This window comes from Vanellus vanellus (genome assembly GCF_965231255.1).
Source record: "Vanellus vanellus genome assembly, chromosome: 6".
NCBI classification, from domain to species: domain Eukaryota; kingdom Metazoa; phylum Chordata; class Aves; order Charadriiformes; family Charadriidae; genus Vanellus; species Vanellus vanellus.
The window spans coordinates 56796475-56818315 of record NC_138911.1 but is presented as its reverse complement, the minus strand read 5'-3'; positions in this window follow the sequence as shown (position 1 = coordinate 56818315).

The following is a 21841-nucleotide window of genomic DNA, read 5'->3' as shown; positions in this document are numbered from 1 at the left end:
GTATCCTAATCCAAAGCTCTGGAGACCAAGAGACATCATTTCTCCATAGGGTTTCCTGACACACCAGGAGATGGGTACCTCCCACACCTCCCCTCCTGGCAAGTCTGGGATCCCTGTTAGCTATCTGCAAGTTTTTGCTTGAGGTTTCTCATATAGTTCCTGCCTGGACATAACACAGTGTTCCTGAATGCTCTACACAAGTCCGTAAGCACCTTGTGTGGTGTCGTACACCAAAAACACTGCCCGATCCCCTGGGTTTACCAATTTGGTCACTTGGACAGATGAAGGATGGGCAATGGGAACAGCTGCATCCTCAGGTTACAGACCTGTAGCCCCTGGACAAGGTGTGTTTCAGGCCTCCTGCGTCCGCTTTGCCATAGAGGCGGCTCTGCTGCAGTTGAAGGGGTGAAGACTCAGGAGCCCCCAGGTTTAGTAGCAAATCCAGTTTCCAAAGTTCCTCCCCCCCAGCTGCCCCTGCAACCCCCGTTGCAAATGGGACCATTGAAATGATCCTGGGTTTCATTTGGGTTTTAGCCTGTGGTTAAAAATATATGTATGAAAGAAGGCTATTTTTAACCTGGATCATTTCAGGGGTTGGGTATTCAGGGACTCAAAAACCCTCAGCCATCGCTGGGATAGGGAAGAGCACAGTAATCTGTCCCTGACACATCTGTGTTTCCGCCCCATCTAGATGCGACCCAGCAGTGCTGCTGAGCCCCCAAGGACCCTGGTTAGACCATCGTTCCCGTAGTGGCACTGGCTAAGCAAAAAGGGTTTGCGGAGGAGGTACAGACACCGAGGAGTGTAAATGCTTTGGATTTCCCTAAAAACAAAATTGTGCAGCTCTCCAGTGGGAACAGAGGTCTGGCGGCTTCTTTCTGCCAAGATGGAAGTTCACATCCCTTTCTAGAAAGACCCGGAGCAACGCGTGCCTCATCCAAAGTCAACTGTCACGAATGGGAGCCCAGTATTGCCTTCCAAGGCCGAAACTTCTAGTCCTTAAATAAACAGTATATGAAATTAATACAGAGAGCAGACAGAAAGTGCTCACCATTTCCAGCACATTTCCAAAGAGTGGTGTTTGCTCCCTAAGATTGAGGAGGAATCCCAAGAAGACAGCAGGAAGAAGTTAATAAAGTTTTTCCATGTGATTTTTATCTGGTGTCAAGTGTCAGCCAGTTTGCCCATCTGGGATATTAATAATGCAAATAGTGCTAAAGGTTGCTTTGCTCAGAATAAGCCACAGGAACTTATAGCGTTCATTAGACTCACATATTTCCTCTCCCCCCATTTAAATAAAGAGAGGGGACGCCGTGCCGTTTCCTTTCACACAAAACTGTTGGGCTTTGGCAAGGTTTTTACATTACTTAATTAGCCCACTCAAATTTCACTGAATCGGGAATATTCTAGTGACAATAATGTCCCTCTCCTGCTGAGTATCAGAAGGTGGAAAATAAAAAGCTCTGTCATGCAAACGCAGCCTCAGCAAAACGCCTAAGGTGGTTGGAAAATATCATTTAGTCAAATTATTCTTCCTGCATTTGCTTGTGAATTTGGGGAAATGAAAACAAACCAGAGTTTTTCCCCTCTCTAAAACCTGCTGCTGCCTCACACCGTGACAAAAATCCACTCCATGGTTCAGCCTTACCCACTGTTGGTGCAGTATCCCATAAACCCCTGCAAACGCATCTTGTGATCACCAGAAAAAAAAAACAACCAACCAACACAACCCAAAATATGATAAGCAGCCAAAAGCCTGATTCAGAGCCTAATGTAAAATATCCTTCTACCGTTCATCGAAGTTAGCAAGCAGATGTATTAGTCACTGATTGATATATTATCCTCCCCTGCCAACGCATCTGGGCACATCGCAAAGTGGAAAACAGTACATTAATCTCTGTCAGAGGGAAATCAATGGGAATCAGGCACCTAATTCCCTTAGCTGCTTTGGGAAGTCCCGCCCTTTCTCCACTTATCATAAATCAAATTTAAAAGAAAATCTTTCTCTGTCTGTGAGCATACTGTATCTGCCCAGCTGTGATCTCTTCCCTCTGAAATTCATGCCTCGCAGCTCGTCCTGGGGTCCAAGGACCGTATGCCACCACGGCTCTTCCCAAGGTCCATGGGCGATGCTGCTAGAGGCTGTTACAGTTTTGTGCACTGAGAGTCAGCTCCTCTGTGCCTAATCTTCCCCGAGCAGGTAGGTACAGGGGAAAGTAAAATGAAGGTGATGCGCCAAAATAAACACAGAATCAAGAGTCAAACATTAATTTTGCAGTCGGGTACCTGCTGGCTGAGTTATTCTGCTCCTCAAAGCACTGTAGCTTCAGCGTGTGGTAGGAACATTTGTCAAAATCACATTTGGTATTTGGTTGGTACCAGTTCAGCAATTTAGATACATATCTATGAGCACTCACTTTCTCGTTCCTGGCTTGCAATGTTCCGGGGAGGTTTTTCATACGAAAAGCTGATTAATTATAGGAATCTGAAGGTAACATCAGAAGGCCTGAGCAAGATGGACACGTGGTGGATTTGCCCACTGCCCGTTATGGAGTTGGATCCACGGTGCTGCAAAACTTTTTCCCTGCCAACAAGCTTCTGAGGTTCATTCCCAAATCTGTGCCTGTTGGTGAGCTGAGCAGATGCACATGTCTGTACATTTTTCTGAGGTGCCACAGAGGAAAGAGTTACACATAAGACAAGGTTTCTTGGCGCATCTGAAGAAGAGTTGGTGCTGCATTCAGAGGAAGAGGAACCATATGACCACCTATCCCCCTTTTCAGCCATTTTTCCACGCCTCTGCGGCAGTTAGTGCTCTAGAAAGCATCTCAAACCAAACCACACAAGTATGGCAGCCACTCTGGGTCCAACTGGGCCTTACACCTACCTCAACCGTGCCCAGAGAAGCCCTGCTAGCCTTGTTCCTGCTGAGAGTGCTCCACCAGTGAAGATGTGAGTTGCTTCCAGCCCTGCTGTCCTTGCTGCCCGGGCAAAGAAGACATCAGTCTCCAGCATCCATTACTGAGCAGCACAACTACTGTGGTGCTAAAAGCAAACACATTTTCTTTTTTGTTCCTCAGGTGGTGTTTTGGGTTTTTTTAGTCTTCAGGAGACATTCATTCATGTTAAATTGTATAGAAATAATTTTCCTTTCACGGCACTGCCAAAGTCCCTTTCTGTCACAAAGTCCCACCTCTATAAAGCTGCTGGCTTCATGCCTATTAATTTTCTCCTTCAGAAATCAGCAGGAGGACGGGCAGAAACTATCCCTGCAGAAACAAGAGCACAACCAGGAGCAGGGAGCCCCATAAGGCCCAGCTGCACCCCTGAAAATGCCGAGTGCATCAATACAGAATGGTACTTCCTTATTTTACACTCTGAAATTGCCACTGGACCAAAGGAGTGACGCGAACGCTTCCCAAGCAGGAACAAAAGGCAAGAGAGGGGCAGGTGCCTGCGTTGGGGGCAGAGGAAGCAGAGCAGCTTTCTCCAACACAGCAAGGAAACCTCTTTGTTCAGAACTTATGCAATTGAAAATGCAGATTCAGACGGACCTCAGAACTCACAGGTCCATGTCAGACTGGTTAAAGCAAAAGGGAGCCCAAAGGATCATCTGATGGGGGAAAGTTTGATTACAATATTATTATTTATTTTTAAATTAACTTTTCTTTTTGAAGCAGTGTTTCAAAAGTTTACATACAACCCCTTACTGTAAATGTTAGAGCAAGCGTACATTAACTATAACTCACATTTAAGGGGGGGAGCAGATAAACATTACAAAACACACAGTTTATCTGAAGTGAAATAAGATATCTGGATTCAGATCAAGCAAAGTGTTTAGAATTGCATTTTTTTCCCCTACAGTATTTTAGTTCAGCTGGCAAATCTAAACATCCATCATCGCCCTGCTTATTCTTCCGTCCTATCTGAGCTCACAGATAATGCATCTCCGCATGGGGATCAGAGGCGGTGGCTACCCATAACGCCCACCTTCCAAACAGCACGAGTAAATCAGCCTGTAGAAGCCCTACAATAGCTGCCAAGGAGCAGAAAAAACACACACATGAAAATGAACTAGATCAAATTAGGGGCTGTGCATTCATTTGACAGGTTCTCTCCTCTGTAGTTAAAATAAACCTACTGTACCAGAGATGTTTTCATTGTAGCACACAAACATCAACTGCTCAGAGCATTTCAGTTTATTGCGAAGAGTCTGTTTCCCAGCAGCTGCTCTGAATCCGATCTCATTTCTCTCTGATCTTGCTATTTTTGCATCTATCAGAGACTTTAGTCTCCTGCTACTTCTACAGCATCTTAAAACCCAACCCTGACAGGCTTCAGGTAGCAGGGCAGCCCCGAGAAACTCCTGGCAGAGCAGACCCTCCTCTCACAAGTTGCTTTCCAGCAAAGCAGTTTGTTCACGCTATCACTGAGCTAATGAGGGTTTGCAGGCACGTTAAAAAAAGTACATCATCTCCCTGAAAGCAGAAACCGCTGGGGTCTGCTCACGTGCCTGCTCCAGCATGGTTCAGCCAAGCCCGGGTGGGTGAGGCAGAGACCAAGGTTTCCAGCTTTGCCTGTCCTGCTCCTCCCCACCGCACAGGGTGAGCGCCCCTCCACGCACACCCTATGCTCAAATCCTGACGTGGCGTCAGTAGCAGCCCTGCTATACAGCTGTTTAGGGCTTGGGCAATGGGGAACTGATTGTTCTCGCCCACTTCTGTTGAAAACTGCACCAAAAAAAACCCCAACTCCTTAATCTTTGTGGGGCCACAGGGTGGGAACCTGGACGAACAGCTCCAGGGAGTCCTCCAGCCCTGTCGCCTTTTGCTCCTCCTGCAAGAAGGTGTCTATTTTGCATCGTGGATGGAGAAGGTGTCTATTTTGCATCGTGGATGCGGCAGCACTGCCCGGCAGCCCCGCCACCACCCTGCCTCGCCGTGCTCTCGGGCGTGCTGCAAACCGCCCCACAGAAGAGCGGCAGCCTGGGGGGAGCCCAGCTCCTTCACAGCCCCGGAGCCGATCGCCCTCCATGCTTGCAGCCTGCCCTCTGTGTGCTATTAATAAATACAGGGTGGGGGAAACATGAAACCTGCCACTGTTTTGCTTCCTTCAGCCTCTGTGCTGGCCCGGCCTGAGGGCAGCACGTCCCACTCGCCGGCAGCACAGCATCATAGCAAAATAAGGATAAAATGCCTCCCCTGGCCATCTGAGCCTCTGCTGGCTGCTTTCCTGGGTGGTGAAGGCATGATCTCCATCAGGATAACAGTGCTGCCTGCATAATCCTACAGCAACGTGCTCCACCATTCATGCTTAACTGTTTTGCAAGCACGAACTGAGCCAGCACAGTGGGAAAATGTTACCCCAGCGCATCAAGACTGGGGATGGATGGGCTCATCCCCAAGAACCTGCAGACATGAGGTCCTGTGAAAGGCAAACAACCCCATTTTGGATGGAGGTTTTTAATGCAAGTTGGGAAATTCCCATTTCCTTCATTGTAGTAAACCCCCTTTATCCTCGTCCCTCGCAGAGCCTGCGGCGGCGCGGGGAGGGAGAGCACTGGCCGGGATGTAGCTGCCGGCAGGGTTTGAACCAAAGCTGGGGACACGTCTGCAAAACCGGACGGCGGCTTGGCAAACAGAATTAACTAAATGTTATCACCTTCCCTGGCCTCAGAGTGGCTTTCACAGCACATTAGCACTCCTGACTTTTATCCTTGCCCAGCTGCAACATCTCACCTTGCCTTTGTTTCCCAGCTCTACTGACAAAGCATCCCAACATGCTCCACGTTGGAAATGACACCAGAGCTGGGGAAGCAAGGGAGAGTTTTACTTAAAAAAAAAAAAAAAAAAAAAAAAAAAGCAAAGTTGGTTAAGTTCTTTTTATGGAGGCTTTTGCTCGGTTCCCATCAGTGGGTCCGTTCACCAAGTGATTGGTGTGACCCTGCAATGTGATGTGTGCTAGGAAGCGGTAGGAAGTGGGACAACAGCTGGCAAGGGAAAAGCCAGGAGCTATAAAGGTGCAGGACAAAAAAAAAACCTGAGGTGAGATTTCAGCTGTTAACACATAGCTTCATCTGTGCAAGCAGCACTTGGCACCCACCACACGAGGGGAGAGAGACACGCTCATTGCATTCACAGGTCACATCGCCAGCCCTCTCCCCGCCGTCATGCAGGCAATCAAGGTAAAGCTCCTGTATAATCTGTGGGAGGGTTGCTGAAAGGGACCTGTGTGCCAAAAACCTTCATCTCCCAGAGGGCTGGAGCCATCTCAGGTCCCACTCGCCTGGTGTGCCGGGTCCTGTGGAGTCTGGATATTGCTGCGCCTGAGGGCAGCTGGCTGAGAAACCCACACCCACCACAGACTGAAAACTATATTTTAGTCACTTAAATGCCAAGAGTGATCATGCAAATCAGCGCAATCCCATCCTTCTTCCCGTGACATTTTTCTTTTCAGTTTAATTGACTTTTTTATTGGCCTAATATCTCTTGGTTTATAACCAGGAGAGGTTTTGCATCACCTGTGCTTGAACCTATTCAAGACCCTGCCTGGAGCCAGCCGCAGGCAGCCCTGGAGGTGGGATGGGAAGGAGGGTGCTGCCCAACAGGGATGCAGAGCAGGGCTCAGGACCATTCGTAAGCACATTCATTTTATGCTGCTGCCGGAAGCAACCAGCAGCAGGATGGTCAGTAATGTTGGCATGGACCTGGTCGGTCATTACATTTCAGTCTCATCCTCTGGGATAAAGGGAGCAGCCTTTATCTCCCTCCCCTGAATAAACAGAACGTAAACCCAGGAGACTCCCCAGAATACTGACAAACCTTCCAGTTTTCAGCCTAGATTACTTCATGGTTAATTAATTCTTATTTATTCTTATGCAACCTTGTTTTCTTTGCTTTTTCCTTTCCCTGGTGCTTGCCCCTTTGAAGTATTTATAGATTGAACTCAGATCCCCTCTTTGCCTTTCCTGGGTAAGACAAGCCACACTCTTATGAATATCTCCTATGCTCTATTTTCCTACCGATCTGCTGGCATTTCCAAACACATTTTAGGAGTGATCAGGACATGAGATGTAGTAGCCACATGCACCAGGCGAGGGACAGCCTCACACAACCAACTCTTTCCCATTAGGGCCATACCCTGTGGTGACCTCTCTCTTGCTCAACATCCCACGGGCCAGACATTCCTTCTGTAAAAGGGCCCAAAGCACCAGCTCTGACAATGAGGACAAGGACGCAATTTCTGTTGTGCGAGGTGGCACTGTCCCCACAGCCCAACGCTTGACTGGAAGCACCTAAACCAGCATCAAAGCCGAGGAATGGAAGACATGCAAGAGCCAGTGATGTGAATGGGAGCACCCAGCCCTCCTTTCTGCCAGCTGCAACGCCCCCAACCCATTGCGTGGCAATCAGTGGTGGATGTCACAAAACGTCCTTTTGCTGCTGTGCGGGATTCTGTCCCTCCCGGCGGGAAGCCCTGGGGGTCTGCACAAAGCTCCCACACCCATCGCTTGTCGGTGGATGCTCTGCTCACACCCCACCAGCACTCAGCTCTGCCAGTTCTGCCCCTGCGCTTTTCATCTTCTCCTCTCTATCAGTAGCACTTATGGGAATTTCACGGCGATGAAGCTACGCAGTGATCAGTAATGTTTGCCTGGGAAACAGTGAGCGGCAGAAACGGTCTAAATACTTTCAGGCCTCTGGCAGCTCACAGAGCAATACCCCAGGCAAAGAAAAAGATATCTTGATTAGAATAATTATAATTGTCTTTTCCTTCGTTCTTTCTGCAGAAATTCCAGGCTAAATTATCATCTAATTTCAGAGAGCTCCATGACCAAGATTATCTATGAGTCATTTGTAATTATGTGCCAGATTGTATTAAAGCATGAAAATACAAAGGTTTCTCATCAAATACTAAAGGGGGGAGAGAGAATCAAATTACATTGGAGCAAGATAACCGTTCCAGCCACTTTCTGATTCATGGCATCCAGCACATGCAAAGAAGGAAAAAAAAAAAAAGAGAAAAGAGAAAATTCTCATTTTAATAATTGTAGAATTGTGAAAACTGACAAATTACAGGAAATTCCAGTTTAAGGCTGACATACCATCCTTTTCTAGTGCTGCTCTGGAAAACAGTGAAGGGAGCTTTAAGACTCTCCCATTCTGGCTTTGCACTAATTCCCACGAGAATTTCTACCGCAGCTTCACTCTGGGCCCGAGTTTAGTGTTAAAAACTGGATAAAAACCGCCCATTTAGAAATGCAGCCCATATCTATCCAAACAAGTTTAGCTGGGAGAAGCAAACACGCCACCTGCCTTTCTGCACATCCTCATACCCAGCAGCAGGCAATGTCCCTGGACTTCTGCATCTCTCTCCGGCCACCTCCCCAGCCCAGCTCTCCCAGGGCAGGACCTGCATTGGCAAACTGGGGCCCTTCTCCCACGGTGGCACATCCACAACACCAGTTTTGCAGCATCAGTGATGAGCCCCACAGTCAACCCTGGTATGCTGCATATTATATTTTAAATAGCCTAAGGGAAGCAAAGGCAAAAACCTGGAGGTACAAGAGGAGGGAGGACAGGGGAGGCTGGAAACAGGGTTGTTGGTTGCAGGGGCAAAGTACGGGGCTGTATGTCAAGGGAGACCCAGGTGACAGTCTTGGCAAGGCTCTAATGTGTTCACTTCATAAACAAATACAAACATGAATTTTAAATTAAATATTAACACACCATACAACTTGGATGGGGCCATTTGTTTTTCCTGAGAGAATAAAGACTCCCATTTCCCCCCTACAAAAAGGAGGGCTATGGAGCACTCACAAAAAACAGGGAAATGTCTCAAACCCCAACAACCATGTAAAAAACAAAGCACAAGATGATGATATCTCCCATGTGAATCAAAGGTCTACAATGTGTTCGCCCCACAGACTTCCATGCCTTTGGTTAACTTGGATGCTGCCCATGCAGACACAGCCGGGGTCCCCCAGGTGCACCCCCCTGCCACATCCTGGGGCAGCTCACACTCACCTCTGCTCTCCACAGGCACAGACACAAAGCAGCTCAAACTCACCATTACACGTACAGCTCTTCCAGAGAGCTGTTTTTGGGAGAAATTGAACTCTTTTTGTTTGGTTCCCTTGGCTTTGCTGATGGCCTCTCCCAAGCTCACAGTGAGAGCTCTGCCCCAACCCGCAGGGTCTTTCCATGACCCCAGCACAGGGCAGTGGGAAGGTGCTGCACTGGGATTTATGCCCCAGTGCCCTGCTCACAGCCTTGCCCGGCTCCCCAGAAAGAACAGCAATAGGGTTACACAGGTGCCTTAAATCACACTTGGCTCACACAAGCCCAGATGAAGGTAAAATGTCAATAGCAGCACTACTCAGTACTCAGACTCTGTGAAACAAGCACCACCATCACAAGTGTTTGTAAAAGTCAGGGAGAAACTAAATAAACAAATATTTGCATCTAGCATCCTTAAGGTGGCATGGGAACCATCTCCCTCGCTCCCAGCCACACAGCTACCCTGTGCTTTGAGCCACCCCTGCCAGCTGATCCCATGTCACACCTCACCGATGAGAAAGAACACCCTCCACGTGTGCCTGCAGCCCACATTTGAAGCCTTCCAAGGGACCTGACAAATTTTATCTTTTGCCCAGAAACTCAGCCCATTCCTGCTGCCCAGGAGATGGCCTACCATTTGGCTCAACTCAAAGAGAGCTTGCCCTCTGAGGGATGCAAGTGTCTCCTAGAGCCTCATGCATCTACCCAGCCCCTTAATGACTCCCTGCCCCAGAGAAGGGCATAAATTCCTCGTTCTCTTCCCCATCACACTGATTTGTCTGAAAACAATGAGACCCTTTAGGTGAAACTTCATTTACCTATGACATTCTCCATGCAGCATTTCTCCAATACATATGGTTGGCACAAACATCTACATGGACACACATGTAGCTACTGAGTCCAGGTATGAGGACAGCTGACACTGGGCCCTAATGACCTTCTGTCTTCCCATCTCCACCCTTTGTGTCCCTATCCTCAGTGAAACACCAGGTGCCTCCACTGCTGGGGATGGCCCATTGTGGATGTCAGCACTGCAAAACACAGGCAGCTTTCATCTCCAGTTCCGTATGACACTGTAACCCGTGTGCTCTCTTGGGAACAGACTCAATCCAAAGCATACTTTAGTTTTAGAGGGTGGAGAAAGTTCACGGTCACCGTGACTCTGGGTCAAAAGAACTCCAGAAGTCGTTAGAGCAGTTACTTCTGGAGGGATCAGAGCACCCTTGGATTGTTCCTGGAGGGTTTCTGATGAATCCCAGCCACAGCACATGGACACAGGCGCCACAGTGGTGGGCCAGGGACAGGAGGAGATCCATTGCATTCAGGATGTGGATTAACTCGGCTCACATAAACTTCAGATTTCATTGATGGAGCTCAAATGAAACATGCACACGCACCAGGACGTGACACAACTTTACTAATAAAACTGCAGTGTGGGAAACGCCAGAGAAAGAAGCTAGCAGCAGCAATTAATGCGTGGGGCAAATAGGCCAGCTGCAATTTATTCTACATGTGCTTCAGACGTTTTAAATTGTCTTCATTCCTCACAAAGTTTTTGTGATGCCTGTCGCAGGAGCATGTTTTAAATGCCAAATTTAGCTGCAATAAGCATTGCTTAGCAGCCTCACAAATGCTCCCCCTGCCTATTGTGAAGTGGCAGGTAAACAAATTATTAATATAAGATATTTATTGTGCAACATTTTACAATGCCTAGTCAGCCTAGCTATATATTAAAAGCTTTTTTTTTTTTTTTTCTGTGGCACGTGATGGCTGGTTAATAGCAGAAGGGAGGCACTCAAGCCTCTTGCTCTTTAAAACAATTAGGTCTTTAAATGAAGGCTGAGGTAGATGGGAATGGGATTTCCTCACCTCATCCCTGGTGCCTACAAGGCAGACAGCCCAGTCCCAGCAACTCACCAGCAGCACCTTTGTATTCAGTAGAGAGAAACAGGCAGCCCAGGGAGTCACCAAGCACGGATGATGGCTTTAAATGAAACAAAATGTTCCTAGAGAGTCTACAGCTCTACAGAGTAGATGTTCACCTATGTTTACGGTTATGGCTGACAGTGATACACCTCAGAGCAGAGGGTGGTGAGCTCACACTCAGTCAGTGGGATAAACGGGCCACAGCAAAGATGTGTTGTCAAAACAGAGCAAGATAAGCGAGACCCTGTACATTTTCGTGTGATCATGGAGAGGTGGGTCTGCTTGTTCTCAGAAGGACCTGCCCTAGAAACCTGCCCAACCACAATGGCCTTTCTTCACCCACCTGAAATGGCAGAGTCCCATCTTGTCCTTTTGTTCCCTTGGCCACCACGCAAGTTGACGTTGTCATTTGAGAGGAGGTGGGCACTGCAACCTCTGCAATCATGAGCCTGGCAGAGCCGACAGGAATGGGCTGACTTTCATTCTGCAAGAGTCACAACACCACGGCTGGCAATTTGCTACTAAACAGCCCCATGACCCTGAGGAGGGCATGTGCCAGGGCAGAAGAGAGGTTCTCATCGTGGAGTGCATCTGCCTCTGGGGGCACAGATGCTCCTTGTTGTCCCTGGCAAACGGAGGAATTGTTTTTCTCTCCGCAAGTGCCCTTTATTTCAGGACAGGTCTCCACAGAAATACCCACTGTTGGATGAAGAAAACTGTAGAATGCAGTAGGGGTCTTTATTATCAGAAGCTAATGGAGATGACTGTAGGGATGGTGACAGTGGATGCTCCCTATTTGTTACTTAATATTAGTATCACAAAGCAGGGGAGAAGATCAAGAGCTGGTACTTCCCTTGATACAGAGGCACCTTTGCTATTGGGATCCTGAAGGACAGTTGACCCCAACCTCCTTCCCGAGCTCCTCCTGAGCAGCAGGGCAGGGAAACTGTCCTGGTTTGAGGTAAAATAGAACCAAGTTTCTGTCAGTAACTTTACTTTTCAGTTAAGCCTCTTCTAACTAACTGAACTTTCTGAAATTAACAGCATCTTTTTCAGATGCTGTCCACTTCCAGAGACTGGTGAGACCGGATTGTTTCTAATTTATGCCCAGGCATGGCACGCAGAGATGCTCTTGCTTATACTTATTGCTATAACACCCAAGGCCAGATAACTTTGTTATTTGTCCTGTTGGAGGGTCAGAAGCTGAAAATGCATAGATGGTTCCCACCTGTGGGAAGGATCGGACAGGACAGGTGACCCAAAACTGACCAACAGGGTATTCCATCCCATCTGCCTCATGCTCAGCATAAAAGCTGAGGGATCAAAAGGTCAGCTCTCTTTCTTTAATGGCTGGTGTCTGAGGAGGACTCTGCCTTTGGTCTGATCCCTGCATTCCTGAATCCAGATCTGGAATCCAGTTCCCATCTGTCACTGAATCCAGTCTAGGACTTTCCCAGTGCCCGCCAGTGATGTGGTTGATCCTGGAAGCTTGATACAGTTTTGAATATATTGTATATATTTCATTATTCTCTTTTTTATTATTAACATTTCACTAAAGTAGTGTAGGTTTTTTCTATACTTTTAAGTCTCTCTCTCTCTCCGTCCTTGGTCACAGAGGTGGGGGAGATCATTTGTAGTTGGTTTCAGCGGCCAGTCTGGCCCAAGCCATGACAGAAACACACTGCCATTAGAAGAAGGAACCTTCTTCATGTTAAGTCTTTGGAGCTCAAAGGGCTTTTCAGAGCAACTGTTAGGGTTCTTGGGGCTCACAAGTCGAGCAATTCTCCTCTGCTGAGTGTTAATGTCCTAGCAAACTTTCGTGTTTTCCCTTCTATACATTGGTGAGGGCATTTCTAACAAGTCTATATCACTATAGCTACTAGATATATTACAGCATGTTATTACTTGCTGGTGTGTAGGTGATCCTACACAACCTATCTGGAGAGAAAGGGGAAGACTTTCCTTAATGGCCTGTGTAGCGCATATAGCTGCAAAGCTTTTCCAAATCTGAAAAATGGCTTTTGAGATTAGATCATCTAGATCTAGAAAAACTAGAAGGACAAAGGTCTCCAACAGTGCAAAAAGCTGACGCTGAAGCTTGGCCAGGTATAAGAGGGTCAGCAGTCCACGGGAAGAACAAAGGGTTGGACAGACTAAGAAGGTAGCCAGGCAATTACTCATTTAGTAGGCATTTTTTATTGCTTTTGTGAAGCATGATTCATCTCTTAATATGTGCAGGGACAGTCAATCCTCTGGCTGCACAAATGAATCACCACACGCTCCCTGCTCCCGTGAGGCCAAGACTCTGCAGAGCCAAAACAAACCCTTGGAGGAAGCAGGTCTGAAAGTCAGCAACTGCTGGCATATTAAAAAACACAAACAAGAACTCACATATTTAAAGGGATATAAACTCTCCTTGTCATGGACTGGCTGTTCCAGATGTGAGTATATGCATTACGAGATAGCTCGCACCTCTGAAGAACACGGCGTTGGTTGCTCAAGCAACTGGAATAACCATCAAGGACTTGAAAGTTTTTGTTTTTTTTTTTAGAACAACCATGTTCCTACCTGCTTTCAGTGCAAGGATCTTGTACCTCAGGAAATTTAGCGAGGGTAGAAGAAGAAAGCCAGAACTTGCAAGGCTGTCCCGCATGGACAGGGTGTCAGGGCTCTACCATCTCCTTTTTTCTTATCCCCACGTGGTGCTGATGCTGACACACAGAAAGAGATGTCCAGAAGGAGTTGGCACACTGCTACCCTGCCTGCAAGGGGTCTGCCTATAAACTTCCCAAAAAATCTCTTGACCATGGCAATGGAATGAGGCAAGTACACAAGAAATGTAGTATTTCTCCTGAACTGCATCAAGTTAATGACATTTCCCTCTCCCTTTGCACCTCTGTAAATCACGGCATGACTGTGGAACTCAACGACGTTACACTGATGTAAAACCGCTCTCGGGAGGGAACCAGTCGGCGTAAATCATCCCCTTCTATTTCCTTGTATATAAGCTGGTGCCAAGCTCTGCCAAAAACAAGGAGAAAACATTCCCGAGATTTTTCCGAAGGCAACAGTCTGTCTCAGCACAACTTTAAATGTCTGCCATTAAAGTTTTCTTCATCTCATTAAAATGACTTGCAAAACCATCTGCTAGCTAATAAAGACTTTTTAAGGCTTTAATATTGTATTTTATAATGAAATATACTAAGGGGAAAACAGGATATGTATTTAGAAAGACAGAACGGCAACAATCTGCTGTTCTTTCACGGAAAGCCAATGATGTTCACTCCCATGACTAATTAAAGAGACTGAAGACTTCAGCCCTTTGAACATTTCTTGTACAAATACCATAATTCCTAAATGCATCCACATTTTTATTCAGACTGCTCCCAGACACTGCAGCACTGCTGATATCATACTGTTTTCAAGTTTAAAAAGGCAGATTTCACTTGCATGTCTGACTCCATTCCATTTTGTTAGCTTTTTACACCTCAAATATTTATTACAGATTGCAGGGATTCCAGTGGGTAATTTTGCTTCCTCTAGAGACGTTTTCCCTTTTTGCTGGTAGACGGGGTGACCACAAGGTAGGACTTCCACCCAACCATAAGGGTGACTCTCTGGCACTGGACTGAGTCTCTCTGAGCACCGATGGCTGCACCAGCCAAGGATGCAGCCCAAGGTTTTGACAAGCTGCCATCCAGAAGCAAAACCTACTCCTCTCCCTAAGGCTCTCCTCCAGCGTTGGTTGGGAAGTAGCTGTCACTTCTGCTTTCCAGTTAAACCGGACTGTCTGTGCCATGATCCCAGCTCACCCCTTTCTCCCATGGTGCACCGTCAGACACAAGGACTGTTTTCTTCTTTATGGCTTCTTTTTTTTGGCGCTCCTGGATGCTGCTGTGGCTGGGACGTTGCTGCTTCTGCACTGGGCTCACAGTATTTGGCACACTGACTAACACACAGAAAACGAGAGCAGCACTTTCAGGAATTATTTCACAACGTCCTTTTCTTCCAAAAATACCAGCAATTGGTATGTTACAGAGAAGGGCAGACAACTAAGGGTATACGTGTGAAGAGCATTTAGCAGCCCCATGCCAATTACCAAAAGCCCTTGGTGGTTCTAGATTCCCTCAGCTTCCAGGTTCATTTCCTCAGTAAGATCCATCAAACATAAAAGCAGCCAGACTAAGAGCAACTGCATGAGTGAACCCCCCAAGTAATGGCACTGCTCTCTTTCCAGGAAAAGGAGCATTTACTGTGCTACCCCAGTCCCTTTGCCAGCAGAGCCGGGCAGGATCTGGCAGTGAGCGAGGTGTAATCACTAGCAGAAGAGGAAGTTGGGCGTCATGCTCATGTGAGCAGTTTATGGTGAAAAATAAGGGATGTCATAGGAAGCCATCTGAGATGGTTTCACACACACACACACACACACACACACACACCCCTTTGCAGTATTAGGAAACACGGAGCCTGTCTTGGAGGTGAAATGAGGAGGAATTTCAGGTCACAGCTTACCAGACCAGGTCTCTTCCACTGTGCTTGCAGCTTGCTCCTCTACTTCCGATGTGGGACATCCCTGGCTCCAGTACCTGAAGCAACTGATGTTTTCATGCTCCAAATTTCACCACAATTCTCCATCTGTGCTGCTTTTCCCCCCTTTTTGTACCATTTAACAACTCTGCTCTTCAGTAGCGATTGCTTACTCTGACTGAGCGCTGAGGGCTCTGCTTAGAAGGAAAGCTGCAATCCGCCAGCAAAGTCCTTGCAATTTATAGCAATAGAGGAAGTAACTTAAAACAACACCATGACCCCCCAAGCCCCCCCAAAGCACTTTTGTGGATGGCAAGCCACCCTATGCCCCAATCAACCTAAGATCTACCCAGGAATTTAATGATAGCTAAGCTTGGCTGAGAAAGCAGGCTTGAAATGACACTGGAAGAGCCACAGCCTTTCTCCCAAGCCTCAGCTAAGTCCTGTAATAGCTGTGTCTTCATCCTCCCTACTTCTGATCTTCACTTGAGGTGTCAGGATGGCCTCAGTTGCTTACCTCCTTCTGAGCATCATACGTGCTGTAGCAGTCAAGGTGGATTAATGGATGGGACTGATCTGTGGACTGAACACAGCCCTTGGGACCCCCAACCTATTTTTCTGCACAGCAATATTAGTACACCTGCTTTTCCCCACTCATGTGTGCAGCAGACTGGGATAAATATAATCTCCTAAGTGGTGTACCATCATCTCTCATATGCGATGTAGCCCCTTTCACACCGGTATTATACCCACAAGCAGTGACTATACTTGGGGTCTATGCTGGGCAGCTGTACAAAGGTTGGCACTACCCCTGGTGATAGAGACCTTTTGCGTACCAAACAGCCAGGGGAGATCAGAAAGTCTACACTTGCATGTGTGCCAAGAACACTGGCCAAAAGTGCTTTAGATGGCATTGTATTCACGCAGTGCAGCCAGCTCCTCTGAACCAGTATAAAATACACAGGGAAGATCAACAAGATAAAAGATCCTTCATCTTACCGCAGGCAGCAAAATCCACTCAGACTCTTCCTCGTGGTGCCCGATGGTCCAGAAAGAAAACACGATGATTCACATCGCGCTGATTTGCTGTTGGAGACCTCAGAGCTTACGGTAGGTCCTACTGATTTAATGCAGCATGCAGCAGCATCAAACAATTTCCCAGTGGCCTTGTGTGAGAGTTTGCTTGAAAATAGTGACTAGTTTGAAACCATTTGCTACAGCTATATTTTACCCTGTGCCAACCCATGAATCATACTCGAATTGTGCCAGTATGTATGTGTAGACTCTCCTTTGATGAACTCTCAGGAATCAAACCCAAAAATGGGCAGGAACCAAAGCAGATACAAGGATTTCGCCTGTTTCCCACACACAATGCTGCTCTGAAGAACGATTATTCAATTACAACAGATCCATGTCAGAGTAGTCTATGACTACCTAGAGAAAGTTTTGACAGCCGCAGCTATCCCCATGCAGAGCTGAAAAGGGCTGCATCACCACTGAAGTTCCTTTTTCTCATTTATTTTAAAACCAGCAGAATAGGTAACTCCATTTGGCTGGTTAATTAGGCAAGGCAGTAAGTTGTGCTTGACAAATGGAGTAAGAACTGGCTTTGGGCAACATACCACAATATCACAAACTGTTTTCACCCCAGAGCACTTTTCTCCCTTCCTTCAATGCTGCTACCACCTCTAGAGACTGTTCCTAATGGCACGGATCCTCAACTGATGTAAGCCACCAGAGCTCTTTTTGCCTGATGCGAAGACACAGGAACTATACCCATTTACAGCAACTCTGGATATCTTATCATGGATACTTTCATGTCACTTCCCTATTAGTTGTTTGCATTTTTAGGAACTTGAGATCCCTGACTGTCAACAGACATCTGCTTAGGCCACAGATCACGCTCTTCGTGTGGGACTTTTACTCAAAAATGTTTGCTCCAAAATCCTTACATGCCCAAGGGTATTTAATGAAGACTGGGATTAGCACCTCTACAAGAATGGCAGACTTACAAGACCCTCATCAAAAAGAAGGACAGGAGGCAGAAAACGTTTGTCAGCTACACTACCTGCCGAGCCGCTCGAGGTTGGATGACTGCACCCCCCATGAGTGCTGTCCTCCAACATGCGCTACTGCTCCGCAGCAAGGTGGAACACAAGGCCAGCTTGGGCCGCGCGGTCAGCCGTGTAGCCTATTTTTTTGTCACAGTTATAAAAAGACAGAGTTGCAAAATGAGCATATGGCTTTTTTTATCCCCAAAACCTTGTGGATTCTTCTTTGGGAATGAGCATCTAAGGGTGGGGTGCAAGAAACATCTGCACCAAGCCAGAAATGTGTCTGCCAGCCCACACGTCGGGAACGCTGACATCCATTCACCAGAACTGGGGTAGAGTTAGAAATCACACCTTGACCCGACAAAAGCAGAGGCACATCAGGAACAGCAGCATGGCCAAAGACTTCAATTTTTAATGCAGCTGAGAGACCAGTTAGGTTTCCAGAGATGTGAATATTATCCTTGGTCCATTCCTATGCTCACTGCCTGTTGCACAGTCCAATGCATGTTATTGCAAAGAAACGTTCACTGATCTTTCTGGTTTTCTTAATGCAGCTTGGTGTTCTCCTTAACATCAAACTATAGCCCTTAAAACCACTGTAAATAATTAATCATCTCCTTTGTTTTTACTCAAGTGAAACAAAGACACCTCACCATCTCCTCGTCCTTACCTGGCTAGGTGTACCACCTCTTTCCATAACCCCCAGTGGAACGACCAGTCTACAAACCATGAAGATGGTGCAGGATATACCATGAAACAGGAGCAGTCTGGAATTTTTGCATGGAAAATGCACAGTGCTTCCTCACCTCTGCTGCTGCCAAGATGCAGCTTTCTCCCCTCTTGGTCTCTGCATATAAATACCTTTTACCTTTCCCACAGAAGAGCACTGAAGAAAAATTACCTGGTAAGCACAGTGTTGGCACTGTTTCTTTTCATTGCTTTGTTCAAACTCCTTTAATTTGCTGTACTTTTCTGCTTTTGAAGAATTGAGAAACTTTACTAAGAGCACTAAGAAAGCATTCTTGTTGCAATTTTGCAATAGAAACGGATAATACAATGACTGCCATCCCGGTATCCAGTACAGTGCCACTTACTGCCAACCCATACAGTAACAAATGTAAGATTCAGACTAGAAGTCATTAAATCCTGTGCTCTTAAAGTCACATGGCAAGATGGGAATTTCATTTTGCATTTTTATGATAGGTATGCGCTTCCCTCATTTCCATGAAAATGCATAACAGTCCCACAAGGAAAAAACAACTACAATGAAAGAACCGACCAAGAAAACTTCTTATGCCGCATGTCATGAATTTTCACCCAGCTTCCTTTCTCACGTGCTTAACTCCTTTCACCAAACAAGCACCACTCACAAAGACCACTGCCAGGTATCAAGACGGGCATAAGAAATACTGAATAATATGCTGTGACTCTTCTTACATACATGATGGGAGTAGGAAATCACAACAGCCTCTTCTGCGTTACAAAACGTGAACCCGAGAACGAGTGTGTCTACTGGTGACAAATTAAGCTAATCTAAATCTTTGCAAGATTTCAGCTTTATTAACATTAATTAACTTCTCAGACCCTTAAAGGAGGGGTATTTGATGGACACAGCTGGGGGGACAGACTGGTTTTGCTTATGAAAGCCTGGTATGGAAGAGAAGAGAAAAATTAGAGGAAAAAGCCAATAAACTGTACAGCTTGGGAAGAGCAAAAATACAAGGCCAAGGTGGACAGTACTTTTTAACAGCCTAGATGTTATAAGTGAGAGAGCATCAGTGATGGACATCACTGGAGAAGTTCCCAACTACCAGTGGAAAGGGTTGGAACAGCTGAAAAGAAACTAAGATAAACACATCCCAATATCAATGAGAGCCAAAGTGCACCTACACGAGTATGGGAACCCAGTGAGATGCTGGAATGACACATACTTACTGCCTTATCAACACTACTGTTAATTGTCCTACGAGGTGCTAAAACTTTGCAGTAGACACTCCTGAGGATCCAGTAGTAGCTCCCCTTCCAGAAAAAAATGAAAGCAGCAAACACCCATATGCACCAAGAGTAGATGTGGATTTTGGCCTCCAAACTGTGGCGACCAGATGTAGATAAAATAACATGATTTTTTACTCAGCACACACCTTATTTATCAAGATACAACTTTTAGAAACAAGCACTGGAACAGTTCCACTAAACACACACACTATATATTGTTCCCACAGTCAGTTAATTATATAGCTCAGTGGAAAAAACTCTTAATATTATGCAGTTTACAGAAAGTACCTACATTTATCAGTGGAACAATATCTTGTTAAAAACACTTGCCTGATTAGACGTGTCTTCCATTTTAGAGACAAAAGAAAGCTCTTGTCCTGGTTCTGGTGGAGATAAGGTTAATTTCCGCAAGGATCCATCAGGAGACACAGGTATTCCATACCATGTGAGCCATGCCCGGGCTATAGGGGGAGCTGGCCGGGGCAGGGGGTGGGAAGTCCCCGCGTGGGGTGGGCTGGGGCTTTCCGGGTCCGGTGGGTGAGCGCTGGTACCATAATCGCGTTTGTGCATTCCTCTACTGGTGGTGGTGGTGGTGGTGTTGTTTTCCTCTTTCCTTTGCTGATCTGTCAAACTGCCTTTATCTCAACCCACGAGTTTTGCCTTTTTCTTCCCATTCTCTCCCACTGCTGCGGGGGTTGAGCGAGCGGCTGTGTGGTTCTTCATTGCCGGCTGAGGCCAAACCACGACAGCTCTGAATTACAAATTTTGGCCACCATCAACCAGTCATGCAGCAATCAAAAATGAACAATTATAAGAACGAAGACGGAAGAATTGGAAATTAGCAGGACAGCATCATAAAAGATGGGTTAGGCAAGGGGTTTACTTTTTATTTACAGCAAATATATTACAGTTGAAAAAGCTTAACATGGCTCATATTGTGGTTGTGTAAGGATGATACATATGCTGCTTACATCAAACAGGTTTAACTTCCTTGGCACTAACTGAACCAAACACAAGGGTTCAACACAAAAATAAGAAACAGGACATTTATTAGGCAAACTCTACATTAACTGTACACATCTGCGACTGGAGTTTCAATGCAATCCAAAGAATACAAACAAGCCATCGGGGTGGCAAGAACTTTTTCGACAAACACGTTTAACCCCCAAGACAAGGCTGTCTGGCACCATTTAAAAGTTGCTATACTGAACACAGTGATTTTAAAGAAATGTCATAGATGATAAGACACTGAAAACGCACTCACCATAGTGAAGAATCCCATTATTTTCCTTATTTCTTTCATTTTTTACTCCCACAATACAAGAGTGTTAAAAGGCTGCATGGCAGACAAGCTGGATGCAACAGCTGGAGGGTTTTGTCTGTCAAGCAAAGTGACTTGCAGCAAGAGACATGCTTTATGCAACAAAACCGATGATACACAGCTCGTGTGGGTCCACATAAGAAGATCTAAGAACAACAAATGTTGAAGCCTTACAAGCTCTCTCTTCGTTATAATCGGAATCCTGAGAAAAGCAGGGTCCAAATTACTCCAAGTGAATTTAGGCTTGCTTATATACAACAAAATTGTCCAGATTCATCAACAGTAGTAAACAGAGTTAATGCAGTGTTAATCTTTTTACATTTTAATGACTAGCTATAAAAACAGAAACTAGCATGTTCTAATCTGTTTACATTTCCTGAGCTTAGTTAAATCAAGAAGGAATGAACATTATAAAAATCCCGGTAAGTCACCAATAAATTAAAAATGCACATAACCACTATAGCTTAAGAAGCCTTACAATGCTCAGTGAAGTCTGCCTATCCGATACCACCGCCTTTCCTTTAGGATTCCTGTACAGAAACCATGCCATTAACTTCACCAGCAATACTGAGATGCTATGGAATCGTAGGTCTTTTTTTGTTTGTTTTTCACACTCTCCAAGCACCCTTCTAGCAGACTATGCGATAGCCTTTCCTAATCAAATCTTACGAGAGCATTCAAAAACTGCAATCTTCTATTTCCAGCGCAGGAAACAATGTTCTCAGAAACACAATGTGCTACTGAAATTCAAGTTTACAAGCAGCAGTTATTCGGGTGGACTCTCAGCTCCCACACATAACATCACTACATGGCAGCAGGTTTAGTATCCTTTGGGGGAACAAACCAATGAAAATCTACAGAGAAGACCGGAGGAAAGACCCTCAACGGTTTCTTTAAGAGCCAACATCATGCATCTGAGAAAAGCACTCGACCTACATGAGTCATATGCATGTTTATTT